This window comes from Bos grunniens, chromosome 3 (genome assembly GCF_055505025.1).
Source record: "Bos grunniens cultivar Pamir isolate PY7600 chromosome 3, Bosgru_T2T1.0, whole genome shotgun sequence".
NCBI lineage: Eukaryota > Metazoa > Chordata > Mammalia > Artiodactyla > Bovidae > Bos > Bos grunniens.
The window spans coordinates 77,214,320-77,222,115 of NC_141167.1; the positions used below are offsets into that span (position 1 = coordinate 77,214,320).

General features: G+C 42.4%; 1 non-coding gene across 1 annotated transcript; it reads left to right on the forward strand.

The window, feature by feature from the left end:
* The first annotated feature begins 7,325 nt into the window (after positions 1-7,325).
* LOC147375878 (U6 spliceosomal RNA) lies at positions 7,326-7,431 on the forward strand. The gene has a single exon (XR_015161785.1). It is a non-coding gene; the product is annotated as a U6 spliceosomal RNA (small nuclear RNA).
* Positions 7,432-7,796: the final 365 nt, after the last annotated feature.

Below are 7,796 nucleotides of genomic sequence, written 5' to 3' on the forward strand. Positions count from 1 at the left end.
GAGTTAAATGTGATCAGTTTTTGAAGGGAAAAAAAAAAAAAACTAGATGTTTTACTGTGTCTTCTCACTAAAAATGCCATGTAGTTCTCAAATAATTGTATTTGACTTGCTTGAGACTTCTAGGGATTTCACCTACTTAAAACAGTCTTCCTTTCTGTTTTCAGTAGTTGCAGAGTTGTGTTGGTCAGATTTATATTTGAGTTTAAAGGATGAAGAAAATAATAGAGTTTGAAGAAATCCAAGGCCCTGCAAATGGCTACTCATGCCCTATATGTGGGATTCAGGAAGGAGTAGTGTCATCAAAAATTATCTTGAGCGATCCTTTTGTTGTTGTTGCTGTTGTTTCGTCTCTCAGTCATGTCTCTTCATGACTCTTTGAAACCCCATGGACTGCTGTAGGTCCATGGGATTTTCCAGGCAAGAATGCTGAAGTGGGTTGCCATTTCCTTTTTCCAGGGGATCTTCCTGACCCAGGAGTCGAACCTATGTCTCCTGCATTGTTAGGCAGATTCATTACCACTGAGCCACCAGGGTAGCCCAAGAATTTCTAGGATAAGGAAATATCCTCAGATACGCAGACATCATATTTCTGCTTTTAGAGAACTGTTTCCTCAATGGGAAAATTTTGATTCATCTTGCTACAAAGTGTTTTACTAAGTCAGGAATATTATCTTCATGCAATTCTATTACATCTTGGTTTCTGATTAGTCGGTTTAGACTGATGACAGTAAGTACACTGGAAAATACATCACTAATACAAAGCAGTGGAATGATGCCAGATCCTGCTGTTGCAGCATAAGCTCTGCCTCCACTTGGCTATTTAACCTGAAGCAAGTAGGTGACTTCACCCTGTAAGTCTGTGTTCCCTTCTCTGAAAAGGAAGGAATCAAAAATCTGAACTTCAAGTTGTGTTCAGTGCTGCAGGAACCACTGGGTCAGGTAGAACTGTGCTCAACTCATACTGTTTTCTGACTTCTGAGACTCTCTAGGTTCTAGGTCGAGGGCAGTGGTCCCCAGGCTTTTTGGTACCAGGGACTGATTTTGTGGAAGACAGTTTTTCCACAGACTGGAGTGGGGGATGGTTTCAGGATATTCAAGCACATTATGTTTGTTGTGCACTTTATTTCTAATATTATTACATCAGCTCCACCTCAGATCATCAGGCATTAGATTCCAGAGGGTGGGGACCCCTGGTCTAGAGCCCACCTGTGAGCAGCCAAGTGCAAAGTCAAGTCTTAGTGGCAACCTGTTTGGCCTAATGGTTGGGTCATGACTGGAGAGGGGCTCATGCCAGCCAATCCCTAATTTATAAAGAAACCCCTCTAGATTGCGTGGGTTTCTGAAAATAAAATCAGCCAACTGAGGCTCCTTTTCCAAAAGGGAATAAAAGGTTAAACAGAAGACTAGCGAAGTGATGTTCATGCCTAGCAATGATAAAGGCAGAGCTTTTTTTTTTTTTTTTTCATTCCATGTACTGCCTCATTGGGGAAATTTCTCTAGAAACTACTTTGCTATGAGAGATTGAGAAGCCAGATCTTTTATACTTGTGAGGTCACCTGATCTGAAAGCACGCTTCAGCCAGAATGGGCTGCTTCCTCAGAAAATCAAATATCATCCAAGCCAGAACTTTTGATCAGAAAAGCTGAAAGGAGATGTTATTCAATCTAAATTCTGTATATCCTAAAATAGAATTTTAAAAGTCTAGCCAGATTTTGAGGGCAGTGAAATTAGGCTGTATGATGCTAAAATGGGAGACACGTGTCAACAGACATTTGTCCACACCCGTAGAATGTACAGAGAAGGCAGGCGATGGCACCCCACCCCAGGACTCTTGCCTGGCGAATCCCATGGACGGAGGAGCCTGGTAGGCTGCAGTCCATGGGGTCGCTAAGAGTCGGACACGACTGAGCGACTTCCCTTTCACTTTTCTCTTTCATGCATTGGAGAAGGAAATGGTAACCCACTCCAGCATCCTTGCCTGAAGAATCCCTGGGGGGGCCTGGTGGGCTGCCGTCTATGGGGTCACACAAAGTCGGACACGACTGAAGTGACTTAGCAGCAGCATAGAATGTACAACATTAAGTGTGAACCCTAATGTAGACTGTGGATTTAGAGTAGTAATTTATGTGTAGGGTAGTAATTTGCAGCATAGGCTCTAGCGCCAGATGTTGGTAGTGGGGAAAGCTGTGGGGGTGGAGGAGCAAGGAGTATATGGGAACTCTCTGTTCCCACATATTTTCTGTTCAATTTTGCTGTGAACCTAAATCTGCTCTAAAAATCTTGTTTGTTTGTTGTTCAATCATGACTGCTTCTTTATTTGCCAGCAAGAAACTGTTTATGAACTGAAAAAGTGTTACTATTAAACCAACCATACATGGGATGGTAATATCCAGAAAGGCAGGAACAAATTCTCTTAACATTGTTTCTCTGTATTAAGAACAATGTCAGATGCAGAGAAAGCACGTGTATATTTAACTAAGTGGTAAGTAAATAGATGTAACATACATGAATACAGGCAGCATTTGGGATATCAATACAATGGTGAACAAGATCTACAAGTTCTCTGCCAACACTGTCTTGGTAGAACAGATAGAGGCCTGTCTGCTTTGGGTTGTGACCACCAACTTGAATGGGATCAGATTGTGTGTGTGTATGTGTGTGTGTGTGTGGGTGTGTGCAGGTGACCTTCCTGCACACACAGACTGGGAGAACAGATAATCACATCTGGGGCAATAGTTAGGTTCTTAATTTTTCAGAAGGCAGCACAGTTAAAGAGATAAGAAGGCTGGTTATAGCTCAAAATATCAAGAGGAAATTGCTAAGATAGAGTCTAACTCTTCTATCTAAGGCAGCTAAATTTCTTCCTCTTATCTCTCTGGGCTGGTGAAATGGAGCCGGACCCTTTGGTCCTGCCCACCTCCCCATGTCCTCAGCTTCTCTTTTGTCTGTGGAAAAACTTTAGCCAAACAGTAAGTCTAATCTAATCACAGACGTGAGAACATGGAGAAACAAAGGAAAAGAGTCAAAGGAGACCAAATAATAATAGTTTAGTCATTAAGCATGGTCAAGGACATTTAGTTCCTCCTCAAGGGTGATAGGACTTCCCTGGTGCCTCAGACGGTGAAGCGTCTGTCTACGATGTGGGAGATCTGGGTTCGATCCCTGGGTTGGGAAGATCCCTTAGAGAAGGAAATGGCAATCCACTCCAGTACTATTGCCTGGAAAATCCCATGGACAGAGGAGCCTGGTAGGCTACAGTCCATGGGGTCGCAAAGAGTCGGACACGACTGAGCGACTTCACGTTCACATTCACGTTCAAGGGTAATAGAGAATATTCTGAGCCATATCCTGTGAGCTATCGTATAGGCACTGAACCCCAACAGGTTAGCTACATGATGACCAAACTACATGATGATATAAACTGTCACAGTTCCAATTCTAAGAACTGTTTTCAAGGAAATGGGAACAAGTGGTCCTTAGAACTGAAGATTAACTGTACTCAAAACCATCCAGATGATGCTGATCAGACCAATTTCAAGATGACTGTCAAGAGCTGACTGTGCTGTCTACATATAACCCCCTCCCTCCACCTATCAAAGCTCTAGCCCACTGATTGTCACTGGGGAGAAGTCGACCTTTGGACAGGAGTCCATTGCCACCCTACCCTCTGGTTGTGAGCATCCAAAATAAAGCATACTTTCCTTTCCACCAACCGGGCCTCTTTAATGACTTTTGGGAGGTGAGCAACTAGACTTCACTTTTGATTACACTGGGACAGCTTGTATTACTGTCCTGGAAATGGGTATCTCTGTCTAACGGTGCCAGTGGGAAGACTGTATCTGAATTGGTGCCACTGACCATAAAACTGCAAGGCTGTTGTATCCTATAACAGCTTATCAGGAGGTAAGTCCCAGAGATGTCAAATTCTAACTAAGCAGTATACATGTATATAGTTTTATTGTTAACAACTTTAAGCACTTATGCCTCAGCTTAAGATTTCATTGCAAAATGATTTCAATGTTTTAAGTTTGCAAAACACTACATTAGTTATTTTGTGAGAATTGTTAGAATTACAGCTTTAATAGATCATCTAGCTCTAATAGATACTAGAAGAGTCTCTAATTTCTTTGTTAGTTTTTTCATGCAACTAAAACATTCTAGACTATATCGACCTAACTTGTACCTTACTAATAAGTTCAAACTCTAAACATTACCTCACTATTCTCCACTGTTTTTCATGACAGTGATATTATTAGCTTTTGCAGCTGGGAAAGCTAAGATAGAGACTGACTCAGCTGGAAATAGACCAAGTGTCATACCCAGAAAGAGACCCAATTTGTACTAATGTTAGAACTGACAGATTCTTTGAAGGCAGGAAATATGCCATTTTCTTTAGAGAGTCTCCACATTTCCTTGCACTGTGCTCTGAATTTGATTGACTTGAAGCAAGCATCAGATAACATCATATTCTTGGAACAGAGTAAATAATATTTACCCGGACACTCATGATAAATGATGGCAAATGAATTGCTTAGTTGAATTTCAGTAAAAGCCACAAATACCAACCAAATAAGAACTATAACTAAACAAATAATTTATATTGTCCATGCTGCTCTGATTTAACATAAAAGCTCACAAAAATTTATTAAGCCGCTGGTACAAAAACAAAATATAAACCTCTGGAAAAAAATATAGAGTTGAGGAATGCTAAGCCATTTCCTAGTGTTTTTAAGGATTCCAAGTTGACTGTTTAATTAATATTTGATCACTCACTTATTTAATCATTTGATCATTATTTAAATGTTTATTGAGTGGTTTTGTCACCGATTAATTTATGTCGTTATTCAGTCACTCATATAGAGACTTTTAGAATTTGTCAGGTGCTAGGTTCATGCTTCTCGCAAAGATTTTATTTTTGAGTCCAGCTCCAATAAAACAATTCGTGCAATAGTAATAAAGAAAATCTGAGATTCTATGCAGCAGTTTTATACACTCAACCAGTACTCAACTCTAAACTGTCCTTCAGCCCTTTATTTAATACCATGTGTCAGACACTTGACCAGGCACTTGTAATATAGCCATGAAATACGCATATATATGAGAGTCTCTGCCTCTTCCAAGAAGCTCACATTTTCATGGGGGTAGGGAATAAAATAAATAAGCAAACAAAGGCTTGTATAATGTCAGATGGTGATAAGAATTATGAGGAGAAAATAAAGTAGATTAGGGATCAAAGACTAACAAGTGTGGTCATTTAGAAAGAAGGATGAGTTAAGTCCTTACTGTGGAGATGGTGTCATAAGAGAGATCAGAACTAAGTGAGTGGATGAGTTTTGTGAGCATCTGGGAAAGGAGTCTTCTAGGCAGAGAAAAAGAGCAAGTGCAAAGGCCCTGAGACAGGAGCATTGCTGACTTGGTAAAGGAGCAGCAAAAAGGCCAGTGCAGCACAATGAAAGGTGATAGGAAATGAAGTCAGAGATGTAGCTCTTTGTAAACCATGGAGATGATTCTAGACTTTTCCCCTAAATCATGCTGCTACTGCTAAGTCACTTCAGTTGTGTCCGACTCTGTGCGACCCCATAGATGACAGCCCATCAGGCTCCCCCATCCCTGGGATTCTCCAGGCAAGAACACTGGAGTGGGTTGCCATTTCCTTCTCCAGGGCATGAAAGTAAAAAGTGAAAGTGAAGTTGCTCAGTCGTGTCTGACTCTTAGCAACCCCATGGACTGCAGCCCACCAGGCTCCTCTGTCCATGGGATTTTCCAGGCAAGAGTACTGGAGTGGGGTGCCATTGCCTAAATCATGCTGAGATGTCATTAATAATTTTATTTGGAAGGTAACCCAGACTCGTGGGAGATGGCTAGGATGGGCAGGAGACAAACCAGGGATCAGTTACTCAGTTGTTGAGTCATCTATGGAGAAATGATGCTGACAGTGTTGAAGTAGAGATGTGAGAATTGGTTGAATTTGGAATATATCATCTTCATCATTAGAAATTATGACAAAATAGTTATGGTATCTGTGTTTCTGAAGATGAATTTTCTACTTTTAGCTCTGACTTTTAAAGTTACTCTTTTTGTCAAAAAGGTAGAAAACTTATCAGCCTCACTACTTAGTGTAGCAGATACCACAGCATATAACCTATATGAAGAGCTTATATAAAGGAGCACATTTCAATAGGGAGACAGAAAACCCTTTTTTGAGGTTTCAGTTCAGTTCAGTTCAGTTCAGTCGCTCAGTCGTGTCCGACTCTTTGCAACCCCATGAATTGCAGCACGTCAGGCCTCCCTGTCCATCACCAACTCCCGGAGTTCACCCAGACTCACGTCCATCGAGTCAGTGATGCCATCCAGCCATCTCATCCTCTGTCGTCCCCTTCTCCTCCTGCCCCCAATCCCTCCCAGCATCAGAGTCTTTTTCAATGAGTCAACTCTTCGCATGAGGTGGCCAAAGTACTGGAGTTTCAGCTTCAGCATCATTCCCTCCAAAGAAATCCCAGGGCTGATCTTCAGAATGGACTGGTTGGATCTCCTTGCAGTCCAAGGGACTCTCAAGAGTCTTCTCCAACACCACAGTTTTTGAGATTTAACAAGTAGCAAAGCTGGGTTTCCCAGGTGGCTCAGTGGTAAAGAATTGGATCCCTGGGTAAAGAAGATCCCCTGCAGAAGGAAATGGCAACCCACTGCAGTATTCTGCCTTGGGAAATCCTACGGACAGAGGAGTCTGGCAGGCTACAGTCCATGGGGTCACAAAAGAGTCAGACATGTCTTAGCAACTAAACAACTACAACAAGTAGCAAAGCTAGCTATCATCTACAGAGCAAAGTGAGAAGTTTTTTCACTAATAAAGACTTCACAAGTCTGTTAGTCAATGATCTTAGCTGCAACCAAGAGAAATCCATTCTGATTCATTTAAGCAGAAAAAGTACTTATTGAAAGTATACTGGACTTTCCACAGAATTTTGGTAAGTGTGGAAAAACAGACTTGTGCAGAAGCACAGGAAGTCAGGAAGTAGCAAGAAGCCCAGCCTGAATCCTGTCACAGAGCTGGTCTAGTAAAGACACTGGTTGCTAGGTGCTAGAGTGCACACTGCAGCTGCCACCGCCTGGAGGACCAGCCCTGGACACTGGATGCTGCCACTGGAACTACCGCCATAGCTGCTCTTGGAAACATACTTCTACTGCTGCCACCATCACAATCTCCGTATCTGCTTCTATTGCAGTCTTTGCATCTTTGTTATCAATAGCTGCTGTCTGAATGGCTACAGTATTTGATTGGTTGATCTTCAGTCAACTATGGGGCTTCCCAAGTGGCACAGTGGAGAATCTTCCTTCGACAGCACATATACTAAAATTGGAACCATACAGAGAAGATTAGCATGGCCCCTGTGCAAGGATGACAGGAAAATTCTGAAGCAGTTCCCCCGGGGTGGGTGGGAGCCGGGTGAAGCGGGGGAGGGAGTGGAGCTTCCTGCATAGCTCAGGTGGCAAAGAATCCACTGAAATGCAGGAGACCCTGATTTGATTCCTGGGTTGGGAAGATCCCCTGGAGAAGGGAAAGGCTACCCATTCCAGTGTTCTGGCCTGGAGAATTCCACAGACTATACCTATGAAGTTGCAAAGAGTCAGACACGATTGAATGACTTTCACTTTCACTTGCCAATGCAGGAGATGCAAGAGACATGGGTTCAATCCCTGATTCAGGAAGATACCGTGGGAGTAGGAAAGGGCAAACTGCTCCAATATTCTTGCCTAAAAAATTCCATGGACAGAGGAGCCTGGTGGATTAGAGTCCA